The following is a 23,328-nucleotide window of genomic DNA, read 5'->3' as shown; positions in this document are numbered from 1 at the left end:
CAAGAAGAGTGAATCATCTGAGGATTTGTGATTTGAGCGGTTCCTGGGAGACCGTTATTAGATTCCGAAGCACCAGTGCAGGTTTAATGTTTCCCTTGGACGTTCACATTGGCCATGAAACACAGGAATAGCATCGGGATTGAATACAAAAGGCACAATGCAGACTTAAGTACAGGAAGAGTGAATCTTCTAAACGTTTGTGCTTCGAGCGGCTCCTGGGAGACCAGTATTGGATTCCGATGAACCTGTGCGGGTTTACTGTGTCCCTTGGACCATCACATTGACCATGACACACAGAAATTGCATCGGGATTGGGTAAAAAATGCACAATGTCGGTTTAAGTACAAGAAGAGTGAATCTTCAAAGGGTTTGTGCTTTGAGCGGCTTCTGGAAGACCAGTATTAGATCCCAATGCACCAGTGCAGGCTTACTGTATCCCTTCCACCTTGTCCATGAAACACAGAAATTGCATTGGGATTGTGTACAAAAGACACAATGCCGACTTGAGTACAAGAAGAGTGAATCGTCTAACAGATTGTGATTTGAGTGGCTCCTGGGAGACTAGTATTAGATTCTGATGCACCAGTGAAGAGTTACTGTATCCCTTGGACATTCACATTGACCATGAAACACAGAAATTGCATCGGGATTGAATACAAAATGCTCAGTGCCGACTTAAGTAAAAGAAGAGTGAATCATCTAAGGATTTGTGATTTGACCGGTTCCTGTTAGACCGTTATTAGTTTCCGATGCACCAGTGCAGGTTTACTGTATCCCTTGGACCCTCACATTGACCATCAAACACAGATATTGCATCGGGATTGAATACAAATATCACAAAGCTGACTTAAGTACAAGAAGAGTGAATCTTCTATGAGTTTGTGCTTTGAGCGGCTCCTGGGAGACCAGTATTAGATTCCGATGCGCCAGTGAAGGTTTGCTGTATCCCTTGGACTTTCACGTTGACTATGAAACACAGAAATAGCATCGGGATTGAATACAAAAGGTACATTGCCGACTTAAGTAAAAGGAGAGTGATTTTTGTAAGAGATTTTGTTTTGAGCGGCTCCTGGGACATCAGTGTTTCATTCAGATGCAGCAGTGCAGGTTTTCTGCATCCCTTGGTCTCTCACATTGACATTGAAACACAGAAGTTGCATCGGGATTGAATACAAAATGCACAATGATGACTTAAGTACAAGAAGAGTGAATCTTCTAAGGGTTTGTGATTTGTGCAGCTCCTGGGGGACCAGTATTAGATTCCGGTGCACCAGTGCAGGTTTACTATATCCCTTGGACATTCACATTGACCATGAAACGCAGAAATTGCATCGGGATTGAATACAAAATGCTCAGTGCCGACTTAAGTACAAGAAGAGTGAATCATCTAAGGATTTGTGATTTGAGCGGTTCCTGGGAGACCGTTATTGGATTCCGATGCACCAGTGCAGGTTTAATGTTTCCCTTTGACTTTCACATTCACCATGAAACACAGAAATAGCATCGGGATTGAATACAAAAGGCACAATCCCGACTTAAGTACAGGAAGAGTGAATCCTCTAAGAGTTTGTGCTTCGGGCGGCTCCTGGGAGACCAGTATTACATTCCCATGCACCAGTGCAGGTTTACTGTATCCCTTGGACCTTCACATTGACAATGAAACACAGAAATTGCATTGGGATTGAATACAAAAGGCACAATCAGACCTAAGTACAAGAAGAGTGAATCTTCTAAGACTTTGTGATTTGGGCGGCTCCTGGGAGACCAGTATTGGATTCCGATGCACCTCTGCAGGTTTACTGTATCCCTTGGACCTTCACATTGACCACCAAACACAGAAATTGCAATGGCATTGTATACAAAAGTCACAATGCCGACTTAAGTACAAGAAGAGTGAGTCTTCTATCAGTTTGTCATTTGAGCGGCTCCTGGGTGACCAGTATTAGATTCCGATGCACCAGTGCAGTTTCACTGTATCCCCTGGACCTTCACATTGACCATGAATCACAGAAATTGCATCGAAATTAAATACAAAAGGCTCAATGCCGGCTTAAGTACAAGTGAATGATTATTCTAAGATTTTGTGCTTTGAGCGGCTCTTGGGAGACCAGTATTGGATTCCGATGCACAAGTTCTGAAAAACTGAAATTGCATCAGGATTGAATACAAAAGGCACAATGCTGACTTAACTAAAAGAAGAGTGAATCTTCTAAGAGTTTGTGGTTTAAGCGGCCCCTGATAGACCAGTATTAGATTCCGGTGCACCAGTGCAGGTTTACTATATCCCTTGGACCTTCACATTGACCATGAAACACAGAAATTGCATCGGGATTGAATATAAAATGCTCAGTGCCGACTTAAGTGCAAGAAGAGTGAATCATCTGAGGATTTGTGATTTGAGCGGTTCCTGGGAGACCGTTATTAGATTCCGAAGCACCAGTGCAGGTTTAATGTTTCCCTTGGACTTTCACATTGGCCATGAAACACAGGAATAGCATCGGAATTGAATACAAAAGGCACAATGCAGACTTAAGTACAGGAAGAGTGAATCTTCTAAACGTTTGTGCTTCGAGCGGCTCCTGGGAGACCAGTATTGGATTCCGATGAACCTGTGCGGGTTTACTGTGTCCCTTGGACCATCACATTGACCATGACACACAGAAATTGCATCGGGATTGGGTACAAAATGCACAATGTCGGTTTAAGTACAAGAAGAGTGAATCTTCAAAGGGTTTGTGCTTTGAGCGGCTTCTGGAAGACCAGTATTAGATCCCAATGCACCAGTGCAGGCTTACTGTATCCCTTCCACCTTGTCCATGAAACACAGAAATTGCATTGGGATTGTGTACAAAAGACACAATGCCGACTTGAGTACAAGAAGAGTGAATCGTCTAACAGATTGTGATTTGAGTGGCTCCTGGGAGACTAGTATTAGATTCTGATGCACCAGTGAAGAGTTACTGTATCCCTTGGACCTTCACATTGACCATGAAACACAGAAATTGCATCGGGATTGAATACAAAATGCTCAGTGCCGACTTAAGTAAAAGAAGAGTGAATCATCTAAGGATTTGTGATTTGACCGGTTCCTGTTAGACCGTTATTAGTTTCCGATGCACCAGTGCAGGTTTACTGTATCCCTTGGACCCTCACATTGACCATCAAACACAGATATTGCATCGGGATTGAATACAAATATCACAAAGCTGACTTAAGTACAAGAAGAGTGAATCTTCTATGAGTTTGTGCTTTGAGCGGCTCCTGGGAGACCAGTATTAGATTCCGATGCGCCAGTGAAGGTTTGCTGTATCCCTTGGACTTTCACGTTGACTATGAAACACAGAGATAGCATCGGGATTGAATACAAAAGGTACATTGCCGACTTAAGTAAAAGGAGAGTGATTTTTGTAAGAGATTTTGTTTTGAGCGGCTCCTGGGACATCAGTGTTTCATTCAGATGCAGCAGTGCAGGTTTTCTGTATCCCTTGGTCTCTCACATTGACATTGAAACACAGAAGTTGCATGGGGATTGAATACAAAATGCACAATGATGACTTAAGTACAAGAAGAGTGAATCTTCTAAGGGTTTGTGATTTGTGCAGCTCCTGGGGGACCAGTATTAGATTCCGGTGCACCAGTGCAGGTTTACTATATCCCTTGGACATTCACATTGACCATGAAACGCAGAAATTGCATCGGGATTGAATACAAAATGCTCAGTGCCGACTTAAGTACAAGAAGAGTGAATCATCTAAGGATTTGTGATTTGAGCGGTTCCTGGGATACCGTTATTGGATTCCGATGCACCAGTGCAGGTTTAATGTTTCCCTTTGACTTTCACATTCACCATGAAACACAGAAATAGCATCGGGATTGAATACAAAAGGCACAATCCCGACTTAAGTATAGGAAGAGTGAATCCTCTAAGAGTTTGTGCTTCGGGCGGCTCCTGGGAGACCAGTATTACATTCCCATGCACCAGTGCAGGTTTACTGTATCCCTTGGACCTTCACATTGACAATGAAACACAGAAATTGCATTGGGATTGAATACAAAAGGCACAATCAGACCTAAGTACAAGAAGAGTGAATCTTCTAAGACTTTGTGATTTGGGCGGCTCCTGGGAGACCAATATTGGATTCCGATGCACCTCTGCAGGTTTACTGTATCCCTTGGACCTTCACATTGACAATGAAACACAGAAATTGCATTGGGATTGAATACAAAAGGCACAATCAGACCTAAGAACAAGAAGAGTGAATCTTCTAAGACTTTGTGATTTGGGCGGCCCCTGGGAGACCAGTATTAGATTCCTGTGCACCAGTGCAGGTTTTGCTACATCCCTTGGACCTTCAGATTGACCATGAAACACAGAAATAGCATCGGGATTTAATACAAAATGCTCAGTGCCGACTTAAGTACAAGAAGAGTGAATCATCTAAGGGTTTGAGATTTGAGCGGCTCCTGGGAGACCGTTATTAGATTCCGATGCACCAGTGCAGGTTTAATGTATCCCTTGGACCTTCACATTGACCATGAAACACAGAAATAGCATCGGGATTGAATACAAAAGGCACAATGCCGACTTAAGTACAAGAAGAGTGATTCTTCTAAGAATTTGTGCTTTGGGCGGCACCTGGGAGACCAGTATTGGATTCCGATGCACCTCTGCAGGTTTACTGTTTCCCTTGGACCATCACATTGACCATGAAACACAAAAATTGCATCGCGATTGAGTACAAAAGGCACAATGCTGGTTTAAGTACAAGAAGAGTTAGTCTTCAAAGGGTTTGTGCTTTGAACGGCTTCTGGAAGACCAGTAATAGATTCCAATGCACCAGTGCAGGCTTACTGTATCCCTTTCACCTCGTCCATGAAACACAGAAATAGAATCGGGTTTGAATACAAAAGGCACAATGCCGACTTGAGTACAAGATGACTGAATCGTCAAAGAGTTTGTGATTTGAGTGGCTCCTGGGAGACTAGTATTAGATTCCGATGCACCAGTGCCGGTATACTGTACCCCTTGGACCTTCACATAGACCATGAAGCACAGAAATTGCACTGGGATTCAAAACAAAAGGTACAATACCGACGTAAGTACAAGAACAGTAAATCTTTTAAGAGTTTTTGCTTTTATGGCTATTGGGAGACCAGTATTTGATTCCGATGCACCAGTGCAGGTTTACTGTATCCTTTGTACCTTCACATTGACCATCAAACACAGAAATTGCATCGTGATTGAATACAAAAGGATTAATGCCGTCTTAAGTACAAGAAGAGTGAATCTTCAAAGTGTATTATGTTGAGCGGCTCCTGAGAGATCAATAATACATTGCGATGCATCAGTGCTGATTTACTGTATCCCTTGGTCCTCCACATTGAGCATGAAACACAGGAATTGCATCGGGATTGAATACGGAAAGCACAATGCCGACTTAAGTACAAGAAGAGAAAATCTTCTAAGAGTTGGAGATTTGAGTGGCTCCTGGGAGACTAGTATTAGATCCCGATGCACCAGTGAAGGGTTACTGTATCCCTTGGACCTTCACATACACCATGAAGCACTGAAAGTGCACCCGGATTCAATACAAAAGGTACAATACCGACGTAAGTACAAGAACAGTAAATCTTCTAAGAGTTTTTGTTTTGACGGCTATTGGGAGACCAGTATTAGATTCTGTTGCACCAGTGAAGGTTTGCTGTATCCCTTGGACCTTCACGTTGACAATGTAACACAGAAATTGCATCGGGATTGAATGCAAAAGGCACAATGCCGACTTAAGTACAAGAAGAGTGAATCTTCAAGGAGTTTGTGCTTTGAGCGGCTCCTGTTAGAACAGTATTGGATTCCGATGGGCCTGTGCAGGTTTACTGTGTCCCTTGGACCATCACATTGACCATAAAACACAGAAATTGCATCAGGATTGAATACAAAAGGCACAATGCTGACTTAAGTAAAAAAAGACTGATTCTTCTAAGACTTTGTGGTTTGAGCGGCCCCTGGGAGACCAGTATTAGATTCCGGTGCACCAGTGCAGGTCTACTGTATCCGTTGGACCTTCATATGGACCATGAAACACACAAATTGCATCGGGATTGAATACAAAAGGCACAAAGCGTAGTTAAGTACAAGAAGAGTGAATCCTCTAAGAGTTTGGGCTTTGGGATGCTCCAGGGAGAACAGTATTAGATTCCGATGCACCAGTATAGGTTTACTTTATCCCTTGGATTTTTACAATGATCATGAAGCACAGAAATTACATCGGGATTGAATACTTAAAGCACAATGCCGGCTTATGTACAGGAAGAGTGAATCGTCTAAGACTTTGTGCTATGAGCGGCTCCTGGGAGACCAGTATTAGAATCCGATGTACCAGTGCAGGTTTACTGTATCCCTTGGACCTTCACATTGGCCATGAAACACAGACATTGCATCGAAATTAAATACAAAAGGCTCAATGCCGGCTTAAGTACAAGAAGAATGAATATTCTAAGGGTTTGTGCTTTGAGCGGCTCCTGGGATACCAGTATTCGATTCCGATGCACCAGTGCAGGTTTACTGTATCCATTGGACCTTCAAATTTAAAATGAAATACAGAAATTGCATCGGGATTGAATACAAAGGTCACAATGCCTACATAAATACAAGATGAGTGAATCATCATGGAATTTGTGCTTTGCGAGGCTCCTGGGAGACCAGTATTAGATTCCGATGCACCGGTGCAGGTTTACTTCATACCATGGACCTTCACATTGAAAATGAAACACAGAAGTTGCATTGGGATTGAATACAAACGGCACAATGCCGACTTAAGTACAAGACTAGTGACTCTTCTAAGAGATTGTACTTTAAGCGGCTCCTGGGAGATCAGTATTAGATTACGATGCACCAGTACAGGTTTACTGTATCCCTTTGACCTTTACATTGTCCAGTAAGCACAGAAATAGCATCGGGATTGAATACAAAAGACACAATGCCGACTTAAGTACAAGAAGAGTGAATCTTCTAAGAGTTTGTGATTTGAGTGGCTCATGGGAGTTTAGTATTAGATTCCGATGCACCAGTGCAAGTTTACCGTATCCCTTGGACGTTCACATAGACCATGAAGCAGAGAAATTGCATCGGGATTCAATACAAAAGGCACAATGCCGACGTAAGTACAAGAAGAGTAAATCTTCTAAGAGTTTGTTCTTTGCCGGCTATTGGGAGACCAGTATTAGATTCTGATGCACCAGTGCAGGTTTACTGTATCCCTTGGACCTTCACATTGACCACCAAACACAGAAATTGCAATGGCATTGTATACAAAAGTCACAATGCCGACTTAAGTACAAGAAGAGTGAGTCTTCTATCAGTTTGTCATTTGAGCGGCTCCTGGGTGACCAGTATTAGATTCCGATGCACCAGTGCAGTTTCACTGTATCCCCTGGACCTTCACATTGACCATGAATCACAGAAATTGCATCGAAATTAAATACAAAAGGCTCAATGCCGGCTTAAGTACAAGTGAATGATTATTCTAAGATTTTGTGCTTTGAGCGGCTCTTGGGAGACCAGTATTGGATTCCGATGCACCAGTTCTGAAAAACTGAAATTGCATCAGGATTGAATACAAAAGGCACAATGCTGACTTAACTAAAAGAAGAGTGAATCTTCTAAGAGTTTGTGGTTTAAGCGGCCCCTGATAGACCAGTATTAGATTCCGGTGCACCAGTGCAGGTTTACTATATCCCTTGGACCTTCACATTGACCATGAAACACAGAAATTGCATCGGGATTGAATATAAAATGCTCAGTGCCGACTTAAGTGCAAGAAGAGTGAATCATCTGAGGATTTGTGATTTGAGCGGTTCCTGGGAGACCGTTATTAGATTCCGAAGCACCAGTGCAGGTTTAATGTTTCCCTTGGACTTTCACATTGGCCATGAAACACAGGAATAGCATCGGGATTGAATACAAAAGGCACAATGCAGACTTAAGTACAGGAAGAGTGAATCTTCTAAACGTTTGTGCTTCGAGCGGCTCCTGGGAGACCAGTATTGGATTCCGATGAACCTGTGCGGGTTTACTGTGTCCCTTGGACCATCACATTGACCATGACACACAGAAATTGCATCGGGATTGGGTACAAAATGCACAATGTCGGTTTAAGTACAAGAAGAGTGAATCTTCAAAGGGTTTGTGCTTTGAGCGGCTTCTGGAAGACCAGTATTAGATCCCAATGCACCAGTGCAGGCTTACTGTATCCCTTCCACCTTGTCCATGAAACACAGAAATTGCATCGGGATTGTGTACAAAAGACACAATGCCGACTTGAGTACAAGAAGAGTGAATCGTCTAACAGATTGTGATTTGAGTGGTTCCTGGGAGACTAGTATTAGATTCTGATGCACCAGTGAAGAGTTACTGTATCCCTTGGACCTTCACATTGACCATGAAACACAGAAATTGCATCGGGATTGAATACAAAATGCTCAGTGCCGACTTAAGTAAAAGAAGAGTGAATCATCTAAGGATTTGTGATTTGACCGGTTCCTGTTAGACCGTTATTAGTTTCCGATGCACCAGTGCAGGTTTACTGTATCCCTTGGACCCTCACATTGACCATCAAACACAGATATTGCATCGGGATTGAATACAAATATCACAAAGCTGACTTAAGTACAAGAAGAGTGAATCTTCTATGAGTTTGTGCTTTGAGCGCCTCCTGGGAGACCAGTATTAGATTCCGATGCGCCAGTGAAGGTTTGCTGTATCCCTTGGACTTTCACGTTGACTATGAAACACAGAAATAGCATCGGGATTGAATACAAAAGGTACATTGCCGACTTAAGTAAAAGGAGAGTGATTTTTGTAAGAGATTTTGTTTTGAGCGGCTCCTGGGACATCAGTGTTTGATTCAGATGCAGCAGTGCAGGTTTTCTGTATCCCTTGGACCTTCACATTGACATTGAAACACAGAAATTGCATTGGGATTGAATACAAAAGGCACAATCAGACCTAAGTACAAGAAGAGTGAATCTTCCAAGACTTTGTGATTTGGGCGGCCCCTGGGAGACCAGTATTAGATTCCTGTGCACCAGTGCAGGTTTTGCTACATCCCTTGGACCTTCAGATTGACCATGAAACACAGAAATAGCATCGGGATTTAATACAAAATGCTCAGTGCCGACTTAAGTACAAGAAGAGTGAATCATCTAAGGGTTTGAGATTTGAGCGGCTCCTGGGAGACCGTTATTAGATTCCGATGCACCAGTGCAGGTTTAATGTATCCCTTGGACCTTCACATTGACCGTGAAACACAGAAATAGCATCGGGATTGAATACAAAAGGCACAATGCCGACTTAAGTACAAGAAGAGTGATTCTTCTAAGAATTTGTGCTTTTGGCGGCTCCTGGGAGACCAGTATTGGATTCCGATGCACCTCTGCAGGTTTACTGTTTCCCTTGGACCATCACATTGACCATGAAACACAGAACTTGCATCGCGATTGAGTACAAAAGGCACAATGCTGGTTTAAGTACAAGAAGAGTTAGTCTTCAAAGGGTTTGTGCTTTGAGCGGCTTCTGGAAGACCAGTAATAGATTCCGATGCACCAGTGCAGGCTTACTGTATCCCTTTCACCTCGTCCATGAAACACAGAAATAGAATCGGGATTGAATACAAAAGGCACAATGCCGACTTGAGTACAAGATGAGTGATTCGTCAAAGAGTTTGTGATTTGAGTGGCTCCTGGGAGACTAGTATTAGATTCCGATGCACCAGTGCCGGTATACTGTATCCCTTGGACCTTCACATAGACCATGAAGCACAGAAATTGCACTGGGATTCAAAACAAAAGGTACAATACCGACGTAAGTACAAGAACAGTAAATCTTTTAAGAGTTTTTGCTTTGACGGCTATTGGGAGACCAGTATTTGATTCCGATGCACCAGTGCAGGTTTACTGTATCCTTTGTACCTTCACATTGACCATCAAACACAGAAATTGCATCGTGATTGAATACAAAAAGCATAATGCTGACTTAAGTACAAGAAGAGTGAATCTTCTAAGGGTTTGTGCTTTGAGCGGCTCCTGGGAGACCAGAATTAGATTCCGATGCACAAGTGAAGGTTTGCTGGATCCCTTGGACCTTCACATTGACCATGAGGCACAGAAATTGCATCGAGATTGAATACAAGAGGCACAATGCTGACTTAAGAACAAGAAGAGTGAATTTCTAAGGGTTTGTGTTTTGAGCGGCACCTGGGAGACCAGTATTAAATACCGATGCACCATTGCTCGTTTACTGTATCCGTTGGACATTCACATTGACCATTAAACACAGAAATTCCATCGGTATTGAATACAAAAGGCACAATGCCGACTTAAGTACAGATAGAGTGAATCTTCTAAGAATTTGTGCTTACAGCGGCTCCTGCGAGACCAGTACTAGATTCCCATGCACTGGTACAGGTTTACTGGATCCCTTGGTCCTTCACATTGACCATGATACACAGAAATTGCATCGGGATTGAATACAGGAGGCACAATGACGACTTAAGTACAAGACTAGTGAATCTTCTAAGAGTTTGTATTTTGAGAGGCTCCTGGGAGATCAGAGTTAGATTCTGATGCCCCAGTGCAGGTTTTCTGAATCCCTTGGACCTTCACATTGACCATGAAACAGAAATTGCATTGGGATTGAATGCAAAAGGCATAATGCCGTCTTAAGTACAAGAAGAGTGAATCTTCAAAGAGTATTATGTTGAGCGGCTCCTGGGAGATCAGTAATACATTGCGATGCATCAGTGCAGATTTACTGTATCCCTTGGTCCTCCACCTTGAGCATGAAACACAGGAATTACATCGGGATTGAATACGGAAAGCACAATGCCGACTTAAGTACAAGAAGAGAAAATCTTCTAAGAGTTGGAGATTTGAGTGGCTCCTTGGAGACTAGTATTAGATCCCGATGCACCAGTGAAGGGTTACTGTATCCCTTGGATCTTCACATAGACCATGAAGCACTGAAAGTGCACCTGGATTCAATACAAAAGGTACAATACCGACGTATGTACAAGAACAGTAAATCTTCTAAGAGTTTTTGCTTTGACGGCTATTGGGAGACCAGTATTAGATTCCGATGCACCAGTGAAGGTTTGCTGTATCCCTTGGACCTTCACGTTGACAATGTAACACAGAAATTGCATCGGGATTGAATGCAAAGGCACAATGCCGACGTAAGTACAAGAGGAGTGAATCTTGTAAGGGTTTGTGATTTGAGCGTCTCCTGGGAGACCAGTATTAGATTCCGATGCACCAGTGCAGGTTTTCTGTATCCCTTGGACCTTCACGTTGATGAACAAACAGAACTTGCATCGGGATTGAATACAAAAGGCACAATGCCGACTTAAGTACAATTAGAGTGAATCTTCTATGAGTTTGTGATTTGAGCGGCTCCTGGGAGACCAGTGTTAGATTCCGATGCATCAGTGCAAGTTTGCAGTATCCCTTGGACCTTCACATTGACCTTGAAACACAGAAATTGCATCGGGATTGAATACAAAATTCACAATGCCGACTTGAGTACAAGAAGAGTGAATCTTCTAAGGGTTTGTGATTTGTGCAGCTCCTGGGATGCCAGTATTAGATTCCGAAGCACCAGTGCAGGTTTAATGTTTCCCTTGGACTTTTACATTGACCATGAAACACAGGAATAGCATCGGGATTGAATACAAAAGGCACAATGCAGACTTAAGTACAGGAAGAGTGAATCTTCTTAGAGTTTGTGCTTCGAGCGGCTCCTGGGAGACCAGTATTGGATTCCGATGCACCTGTGCGGGTTTACTGTGTCCCTTGGACCATCACATTGACCATGACACACAGAAATTGCATCGAGATTGGGTACAAAATGCACAATGCCGGTTAAAGTACAAGAAGAGTGAATCTTCAAAGGGTTTGTGCGTTGAGCGGCTTCTGGAAGACCAGTATTAGATCCCAATGCACCAGTGCAGGCTTACTGTATCCCTTCCACCTTGTCCATGAAACACAGAAATTGCATCGGGATTGTGTACAAAAGACACAATGCCGACTTGGGTACAAGAAGAGTGAATCGTCTAACAGATTGTGATTTGAGTGGCTCCTGGGAGACTAGTATTAGATTCCGATGCACCAGTGAAGAGTTACTGTACCCATTGGACCTTCACATTGACCATGAAACTCAGAAATTACATCGGGATTAAATACAAAATGCTCAGTGCCGGCTTAAGTACAAGAAGAGTGGATCATCTAAGGATTTGTGATTTGAGCGGTTCCTGGGAGACCGTTATTGGATTCCGATGCACCAGTGCAGGTTTAATGTTTCCCTTTGACTCTCACATTCACCATGAAACACAGAAATAGCATCGGGATTGAATACAAAAGGCACAATCCCGACTTAAGTACAGGAAGAGTGAATCTTCTAAGAGTTTGTGCTTCGAAAGGCTCCTGAGAGACCAGTATTAGATTCCGATGCACCAGTGAAGGTTTGCTGTATCCCTTGGACTTTCACGTTGACTATGAAACACAGAAATAGCATCGGGATTGAATACAAAATGTACATTGCCGACTTCAGTACAAGATGAGTGAATCGTCAAAGAGTTTGTGATTTGAGTGGCTCCTGGGAGACTAGTATTAGATTCCGATGCACCAGTGCCGGTATACTGTATCCCTTGGACCTTCACATAGACCATGAAGCACAGAAATTGCACTGGGATTCAAAACGAAAGGTACAATACCGACGTAAGTACAAGAACAGTAAATCTTTTAAGAGTTTTTGCTTTGACGGCTATTGGGAGACCAGTATTTGATTCCGATGCACCAGTGCAGGTTTACTGTATCCTTTGTACCTTCACATTGACCATCAAACAGAGAAATTGCATCGTGATTGAATACAAAAAGCACAATGCCGACTTAAGTCCAAGAAGAGTGAATCTCCTATGAGTTTGTGCTTTGAGCGGCTCCCTGGAGACCAGTATTAGATTCCGATGCACAAGTGAAGGTTTGCTGGATCCCTTGGACCTTCACATTGACCATGAGGCACAGAAATTGCATCGAGATTGAATACAAGGGGCACAATGCTGACTTAAGAACAAGAAGAGTGAATTTCTAAGGGTTTGTGTTTTGAGCGGCACCTGGGAGACCAGTATTAGATACCGATGCACCATTGCTCGTTTACTGTATCCGTTGGACATTCACATTGACCATTAAACACAGAAATTGCTTCAGGACTGAATACAAAAGGCACAATGCTGACTTAAGTACAATTAGAGTGTATCTTCTATGAGTTTGTGATTTGAGTGGCTCCAGGGAGACTAGTATTAGATTCCGATGCACCAGTGCAAGTTTACTGTATCCCTTGGGCTTCCACATTGAGCATGAAACACAGATATTGCGTCGGGATTGAATACGAAAATCTCAATGCCGACTTAAGTACAAGAAGAGATATTCTTCTAAGAGTTGGTGATTTGAGCGGCCTCTGGGAGACCAGTATTAGATTCCGATGCACCAGTGCAGCTTTTCTGTATCCCTTGGACCTTCACATTGACCATGAAACACATAAATTGCATCGGGATTGCATACAAAACCACAATGCCGACTTAAGTACAAGAAGAGTGAATCTCCAAAGAGTTTGTGCTTTGAGCGGCTCCAGTTAGACCAGTATTCGATTCCGATGGGCCTGTGCAGGTTTACTGTGTCCCTTGGACCATCACACTGACCATGAAACACAGAAATTGCTTCAGGACTGAATTCAAAAGGCACAATGCTGACTTAAGTAAAAGAAGACTGATTCTTCTAAGACTTTGTGGTTTGAGCGGCCCCTGGGAGACCAGTATTAGATTCCGGTGCACCAGTGCAGGTCTACTGTATCCGTTGGACCTTCACATGGACCATGAAACACACAAATTGCATCGGGATTGAATACAAAAGGCACAAAGCGTAGTTAAGTACAAGAAGAGTGAATCCTATAAGAGTTTGTGCTTTGGGAGGCTCCAGGGAGACCAGTATTAGATTCCGATGCACCAGTATAGGTTTACTTTATCCCTTGGATTTTTACATTGATCATGAAACACAGAAATTACATCGAGAATGAATACATAAAGCACAATGGCGGCTTATGTACAGGAAGAGTGAATCGTCAAAGACTTTGTGCTATGAGCGGCTCCTGGGAGACCAGTATTAGAATCCGATGCACCAGTGCAGGTTTACTGTATCCCTTGGACCTTCACATTGGCCATGAAACACAGACATTGCATCGAAATTAAATACAAAATGCTCAATGCCGGCTTAAGTACAAGAAGAATGAATATTCTAAGGGTTTGTGCTATGAGCGGCTCCTGGGATACAAGTATTCGATTCCGATGCACCAGTGCAGGTTTACTGTATCCCTTGTACCTTCAAATTTAAAATGAAATACAGAAATTGCATCGGGATTGAATACAAAGGTCACAATGCCTACATAAATACAAGATGAGTGAATCTTCATGGAGTTTGTGCTTTGCGAGGCTCCTGGGAGATCAGTAGTAGATTCCGATGCACCGGTGCAGGTTTACTTTATACCATGGACCTTCACACTGAAAATGAAACACAGAAGTTGCATTGGGATTGAATACAAACGGCACAATGCCGACTTAAGTACAAGACTAGTGACTCTTCTAAGAGATTGTACTTTGAGCGGCTCCTGGGAGATCAGTATTAGATTACGATGCACCAGTACAGGTTTACTGTATCCCTTGGACCTTCACATTGACCATGAAACACAGAAATTGTATCGGGATTGAGTGTAAAAGGCACAATGCCGGTTTAAGTACAAGAAGAGTGGATCTTCGAAGTGTTTGTGCTTTCAGCGGCTTCTGGAAGACCAGTATTAGATTCCGATCCACCAGTGCAAGTTTACCGTATCCCTTGGACGTTCACATAGACCATGAAGCAGAGAAATTGCATCGGGATTCAATACAAAAGGCACAATGCCGACGTAAGTACAAGAAGAGTAAATCTTCTAAGAGTTTGTACTTTGCCTGGTATTGGGAGACCAGTATTAGATTACGATGCACCAGTGTAGGTTTACTGTATCCCTTGGACCTTCACATTGACCATCAAACACAGAAATTCCATCGGCATTGTATACAAAAGGCACAATGCCGACTCAAGTACAAGAAGAGTGAATCTTCTATGAGTTTGGGATTTGAGCGGCTCCTGGGTGACCAGTATTAGATTCCGATGCACCAGTGCAGGTTTTCTGTATCCCTTGGTTCTCACATTGACATTGAAACACAGAAATTGCATCGGGATTGAATACAAAATTCACAATGCCGACTTAAGTACAAGAAGAGTGAATCTTCTAAGGGTTTGTGATTTGTGCAGCTCCTGGGAGACCAGTATTAGATTCTGATGCCCGAGTGCAGTTTTACTGTATCCCTTGGACCTCCACATTGAGCATGAAACAAAGAAATTGCATCGGAATTGAATATAAAAAGCACAATGCCGACTTAAGTACTAAAAGAGAGTATCTTCTAAGAGTTTGTGCTTCGAGCAGCTCCTCGGAGTCCAGTATTAGATTCCGATGCACCAGTGCAGTTTCACTGTATCCCCTGGACCTTCACATTGACCATGAATCACAGAAATTGCATCGAAATTAAATACAAAAGGCTCAATGCCGGCTTAAGTACAAGAAGAATGATTATTTTAAGGTTATGTGCTTTAAGCGGCTCTTGGGAGACCAGTATTGGATTCCGATGCACCAGTTGTGAAAAAATGAAATTGCATCAGGATTGAATACAAAAGACACAATGCTGACTTAAGTAAAAGAAATGTGAATCTTCTAAGAGTTTGTAGTTTGAGCGGCCACTGGGAGACCAGTATTAGATTCCGGTGCACCAGTGCAGGTTTACTATATCCCATGGACCTTCACATCGACCATGAAACACAGAAATTGCATCGGGATTGAATACAAAATGCTCAGTGCCGACTTAAGTACAAGAAGAGTGAATCATCTAAGGATTTGTCATTTGAGCGGTTCCTGGGAGACCGTTATTGGATTCCGATGCACCAGTGCAGGTTTAATGTTTCCCTTTGACTTTCACATTCACCATGAAACACAGAAATAGCATCGGGATTGAATACAAAATGCACAATCCCGACTTAAGTACAGGAAGAGTGAATCTCCTAAGAGTATGTGCTTCAAGCGGCTCCTGGGAGACCAGTATTGGATTCCGATGCACCTGTGCAGGTTTACTGTGTCCCTTGGACCATCACATTGACCATGAAACACAGAAATTGCATCGGGATTGGGTACAAAATGCACAATGCCGGTTTAAGTACAAGAAGAGTGAATCTTCAAAGGGTTTGTGCTTTGAGCGGATTCTGGAAGACCAGTATTAGATCCCAATGCACCAGTGCAGGCTTACTGTATCCCTTCCACCTTGTCCATGAAACAAAGAAATTGCATCAGGATTGAGTACAAAAGACTCAATACCGACTTGAGTACAAGAAGAGTGAATCTTGTAAGGGTTTGTGATTTGAGCGGCTCCTGGGACACCAGTATTAGATTCCGATGCACCAGTGCAGTTTTTCTGTATCCCTTGGACTTTCACATTGACCAGGAACAGAAATTGCATCGGGATTGAATACAAAAGGCACAATGCCGTCTTATGTACAAGAAGAGTGAATCTTTTAAGAGTATTACGCTGAGCGGCTCCTGGGAGATCAGTATTACATTGCCATGCATCAGTGCAGGTTTACTGTATCCCTTGGGCCTTCGCATTGAGCATGATACGTAGATATTGCATCGGGATTGAATACGGAATGCACAATGCCGACTTCGGTACAAGAAGAGTGAATCTTCTAATCGTTGGTGACTTGAGGGGATTCTGGGAGACAAGTATTAGATTCCGATGCACCAGTGCAGGTTTTCTGTATCCCTTGGACATTCGCATTGTCCATGAAACACTGAAATTGCATCGGGATTGAATACAAAAAGCACAATGCCGACTTATGTACAAGAAGATTGATTGTTCTAAGAATTTGTACTTTGAGCGGCTCCTGGTAGACCAGTATAGATTCTGATGCACCAGTGCAGGTTTACTTTATCCCTTGGTCCTTCACATTGACCATGAAACACAGGAATTGCATCGGGATTGAATACAAAACGCACAATGCATACTTAAATACAAGACGAGTGAATCTTCTAAGAGTTTGTGCTTTGCGAGGCTCCTGGGAGACCAGTATTAGATTCCGATGCACCGGTGCAGGTTTACATTATACCTTGGATCTTCACATTGACCATGAAACACAGAAGTTGCATTGGGAGCGATTACAAAATGCACAATGACAACTTAAATACAAGAAGAGTGAATCTTCTAAGAGTTTGTGCTTTGAGCAGCTCCTGGGAGACCAGTATAACATTCCGATGCACCAGTGCAGGTCTACTGTATTCTTGGACATTCACATTGACAATGAACCACAGAAATTACATCGGGATTGTATATAAAAAGCACAATGCCGACTTAAACACATGAAGAGTGAATCTTCTAAGAGATTGTGTTTTAAGCGGCTCCGGGGAGACCAGTATTAGATTCCGATGCACCAGTGCAGGTTATCTGTATCCCGTGACCTTCATATTGAGCATGAAACACAGAAATTGCATCGGGATTGAATACAAAAGGTACAATGCCGACTTAAGTAAAAGAAGAGTGAATCTTCTAATAGAATTTGCATTGAGCGGCTCCTGGGAGACCAGTGTTCGATTCCGATGTGGCAGTGCAGGTTTACTGTATCCCTTTGACTCTCACATTGACAATGAAACACAGAAATTGCTTCGGGATTGAATACAAAATGCAAAATGCCGACGTAAGTACAAGAAGAGGGATTCTTGTAATGTTTTGTGATTTGGGTGTCTCCTGGGAGACCAGTATTAGTTTCCGATGCATCAGTGCAGGTTTTCTGTATCCCTTGGACCTTCACATTGACCATGAACAGAATTTGCATTGTGATTGAATACAAAAGGCACAATGCCGTCTTAAGTACAAGAAGACTGAATCTTCTAAGAGTATTATGTTGAGCGGCTCCTGAAATATCAGTATTACATTGCGATGCATCAGTGCAGGTTAACTATATCGCTTGGGCCTTCACATTGACCATGAAACACAGAAATAGCATTGGGATAGAATACAAAACGCACAAAGCCGACTTATGTACTAAGAGAGTGTATCTTCAAAGGGTTTGTGCTTTGAGCGGCTTCTGGGAGACCAGTATTACATTCCGATGCACCAGTACAGGTTTACTGTATCGCTTGGACCTTCACATTGACCATGAAACACAGAAATTGCATCGGGATTGAGTACAAAGGGCACAATACCGGTATAAGTACAAGAAGAGTGAATCTTCAAAGTGTTTGTGTTTTAAGTGGCTTCTGGATGACCAGTATTTGATTCCGATGCACCAGTGCAGGCTTAGTGTATCCCTTTCACCTTTACATTGTCCATGAAACACAGAGATTACATCGGGATTGAATACAAAAGGCACAATGCCAACTTAAGTACAAGAAAAGTGAATCTTCTACGAGTCTGTGATTTGAGTGGCTCCTGGGAGACTAGTATTAGATTCCGATGCACCAGTGCAGGTTTTGCAGTATCCCTTGGACATCCACATAAACCATGAAGCACAGAAATTGCATCGGGATTCAATACAAAAGGCACAATGCCGACGTAAGAACAAGAACAATACATCTTCTAAAAGATTGTGCTTTGACGACTATTGGGAGACCAGTATTAGACTCCGATGAATCAGTGCAGAATTACTGTGTCCCTTGGAACTTCACATTGACCATGAAACACAGAAATTGCATCGAAATTAAATACAAAAGGCTCAATGCCGACTTAAACAAAAAAAGAGTGAATCTTCTAAGAGTTTGTGTTTTGAGCGGCTCCTGGGAGACCAGTATTAGATTCCGAGGCACCAGTATAGGTTTACTGTATCCCTTTGACCTTCACATTGACCATCAAACACAGAAATTGTATCGTGATTGAATACAAAAGGCACTATGCCGACTTAAGTACAAGAAGAGTGAATCTTCTATGAGGTTGTGATTTGAGCGGCTTCTGGGAGACCAGTATTAGATTCAGATGCATCAGTACACGTTTACTGTATGCCTTGGACCTTCACATTGACCATGAGACATAGAAATTGCATCGGGATTGATACAAAAGGCAAAATGCCGGCTGAAGTACATGAAGAGTTAATCTACAAAGGACTTGTGCTTTGAGCGGCTTCTGGAAGACCAGTATTAGATTCTGATGCACCAGTGCAGGCTTACTGTATCCCTTTGACCTTTACATTGTCCATGAAACACAGAAATTGCATCGGGATTGAATACAAAATACTCAATACCGACTTAAATACAAGAAGAGTGAATCTTGTAAGGGTTTGACCTTTGAGCGGCTCCTGGGAGACCAGTATTAGATTCCGTTGCACCAGTGCAGGTTTACTGTATCCCTTAGACCTTCACATTCTTCATGAAACACAGAAATTGCATCAGGATTGAATGCAAAAGGCAAAATTCCGACTTAAGTACAAGACTAGTGAATCTTCTAAGAGTTCGAATTTTGATCGGCTCCTGGGAGATCAGTATTTGATTCCGATGCACCAGTGCAGGTTAACTGTATCCCTTGGGCCTTCACATTGAGCATGAAACACAGTAATTGCTTTGGGATTGAACACAAAATGCACAATGCCGACTTAAATACAAGAAGAGTGAATCTTCTAAGACTTTGTGATTTGGGCGGCCCCTGGGAGACCAGTATTAGATTCCTGTGCCCCAGTGCAGGTTTTGCTATATCCCTTGGACCTTCAGATTGACCATGAAACACAGAAATAGCATCGGGATTGAATACAAAAGGCACAATGCCGACTTAAGTCCAAGAAGAGTGATTCTTCTAAGAATTTGTGCTTTGAGCGGCTCCTGGGAGACCAGTATTGGATTCCGATGCACCTCTGCAGGTTTACTGTGTGACTCGGACCATCACATTGGCCATGAAACACAGAAATTGCATCGCGATTGAGTACAAAAGGCACAATGCCGACTTGAGTACAAGATGAGTGAATCGTCAAAGAGTTTGTGATTTGAGTGGCTCCTGGGAGACTATTATTAGATTCCGATGCACCAGTGCCGGTATACTGTATCCCTTGGACCTTCACATAGACCATGAAGCACAGAAATTGCACTGGGATTCAAAACAAAAGGTACAATACCGACGTATGTAAAAGAACAGTAAATCTTTTAAGAGTTTTTACTTTGACAGCTATTGGGAGACCAGTATTAGATTCCGATGCACCAGTGCAGGTTTACTGTATCCTTTGGACCTTCACATTGACCATCAAACACAGAAATTGCATCGTGATTGAATACAAAAGGCACAAAGCCGACTTAAGTACAAGAAGAGTTATTCTTCTATGAATTTGTGCTTTGTGCGGCTCCTGGGAGACCAGTATTAGATTCCGATGCACCAGTGAAGGTTTGCTGTATCCCTTGGACCTTCACGTTGACTATGAAACACAGAAATAGCATCGGGATTGAATGCAAAAGGTACATTGCCGACTTAAGTAAAAGAAGGGTGAATCTTCTAATGCATTTTGTTTTGAGCGGCTCCTGGGAGACCAGTGTTTGATTCCGATGTAGCAGTGCAGGTTTACTGTATCCCTTTGAGTCTCACATTGACAATGTAACACAGAAATTGCATCGGGATTGAATACAAAAGGCACAATGCCGACGTAAGTACAAGACGAGTGAATCTTGTAAGGGTTTGTGATTTGAGTGTCTCCTGGGAGACCAGTATTAGATTCCGATGCACCAGTGCAGGTTTTCTGTATCCCTTGGACCATCACATTGACCATGAACAGAAATTGCATCGTGATTAAATACAAAAGGCACAATGCCGTCTTAAGTACAAGAAGAGTGAATCTTCTAAGAGTGTTATGTTGAGCGGCTCCTGGGAGATCAGTATTACATTGCGATGCATCAGTGCAGGTTTACTGTATCCCTTGGGCCTTCACATTGACCATGAAACACAGAAATAGCAATGGGATTGAATACAAAAGGCAGAAAGCCGACTTATGTACTAAGAGAGTGTATCTTCGAAGAGTTTGTGCTTTGAGCGGCTCCTGGGAGACCAGTATTAGATTCCGAGGCACCAGTACAGGTTTACAGTATCCCTTGGACCTTCACATAAACCATGAAGCACAGAAATTGCATCGGGATTCAATACAAAAGGGACGATGCCGACGTAAGAACAAGGACAATAATTCTTCTAAAAGATTGTGTTTTGACGACTATTAGGAGACCAGTATTAGATTCCGATGAATCTGTGCAGGTTTACTGTATGCCTTGGACCTTCAAATTGACCATCAAACACAGAAATTGCATCGGGATTGAATACAAAAGGCACAATGCCGACTTAAGTACTAGAAGAGTGAATCTTCTATGAGTTTGTGCTTTGAGCGACTCCTGGGAGACCAGTATTAGATTCCGATGCACCAGTGAAGGTTTGCTGTATCCCTTGGAACTACACATTGACCATGAAACACAGAAATCGCATCGAAATTAAAAAAAAAACTCAATGCCGACTTAAACAAAAGAAGAGTGAATCTTCTAAGAGTTTGTGTTTTGAGCGGCTCCTGGGAGACCAGTATTAGATTCCGTTGCACCAGTGCAGGTTTACTGTATCCCTTAGACCTTCACATTCTCCATGAAACACAGACATTGCATCAGGATTGAATACAAAAGGCAAAATGCCGACTTAAGTACAAGACTAGTGAATCTTGTAAGAGTTCGAATTTTGTGCGGCTCCTGGGAGATCAGTATTAGATTCCGATGCACCAGTGCAGGTTAACTGTATCCCTTGGGCCTTCACATTGAGCATGAAACACAGAAATTGCATTGGGATTGAATACAAAAGGCACAATGCCGACTTAAGTCCAAGAAGAGTGATTCTTCTAAGAATTTGTGCTTTGAGTGGCTCCTGGGAGACCAGTATTGGATTCCGATGCACCTCTGCATGTGTACTGTCTCCCTTGGACCATCACATTGACCATGAAACACAGAAATTGCATTGGGATTGAATACAAAAGGCACAATCCGACTTTGTGATTTGGGCGGCCCCTGGGAGACCAGTATTAGATTCCTGTGCACCAGTGCAGGTTTTGCTATATCCCTTGGAACTTCAGATTGACCATGAAACACTGAAATAGCATCGGCATTTAATACAAAATGCTCAGTGCCGACTTAAGTACAAGAAGAGTGAATCATCTAAGGATTTGAGATTTGAGCGGCTCCTGGGGGACCGTTATTAGATTCCGATGCACCAGTGCAGGTTTAATGTATCCCTTGGAAGTTCACATTGACCATGAAACACAGAAATAGCATCGGGATTGAATACAAAAGGCACAATGCCGACTTAAGTCCAAGAAGAGTGATTCTTCTAAGAATTTGTGCTTTGAGTGGCTCCTGGGAGACCAGTATTGGATTCCGATGCACCTCTGCAGGTTTACTGTCTCCCTTGGACCATCACATTGACCATGAAACACAGAAATTGCATCGCGATTGAGTACAAAAGGCACAATGCTGGTTGAAGTACAAGAAGAGTTAGTCTTCAAACGGTTTGTGCTTTGAGCGGCTTCTGGAAGACCAGTAATAGATTCCGATGCACCAGTGCAGGCTTACTGTATCCCTTTCACCTTGTCCATGAAACACAGAAATAGAATCGGGATTGAATACAAAAGGCACAATGCCGACTTGAGTACAAGATGAGTGAATCGTCAAAGAGTTTGTGATTTGGTGGCTCCTGGGAGACTAGTATTACATTCCGATGCACCAGTGCCGGTATACTGTATCCCTTGGACCTTCGCATAGAGCATGAAGCACAGATATTGCACTGGGATTCAAAACAAAAGGTACAATACCGACGTAAGTAAAAGAACAGTAAATATTTTAAGAATTTTTGCTTTGACGGCTATTCGGAGACCAGTATTAGATTCCGATGCACCAGTGCAGGTTTACTGTATCCTTTGGACCTTCACATTGACCATCAAACACAGAAATTGCATCGTGACTGAATACAAAAAGCACAATGCCGACTTAAGTACAAGAAGAGAGAATCTCCTATGAGTTTGTGCTTTGAGCGGCTCCTGGGAGACCAGTATTAGATTCCGATGCACAAGTGAAGGTTTGCTGGATCCCTTGGACCTTCACATTGACCATGAGGCACAGAAATTGCTTCGAGATTGAATACAAAAGGCACAATCCTGACT

This window comes from Schistocerca serialis, chromosome 12, assembly GCF_023864345.2.
Source record: "Schistocerca serialis cubense isolate TAMUIC-IGC-003099 chromosome 12, iqSchSeri2.2, whole genome shotgun sequence".
NCBI lineage: Eukaryota > Metazoa > Arthropoda > Insecta > Orthoptera > Acrididae > Schistocerca > Schistocerca serialis.
This window is presented reverse-complemented; position numbering follows the sequence as displayed.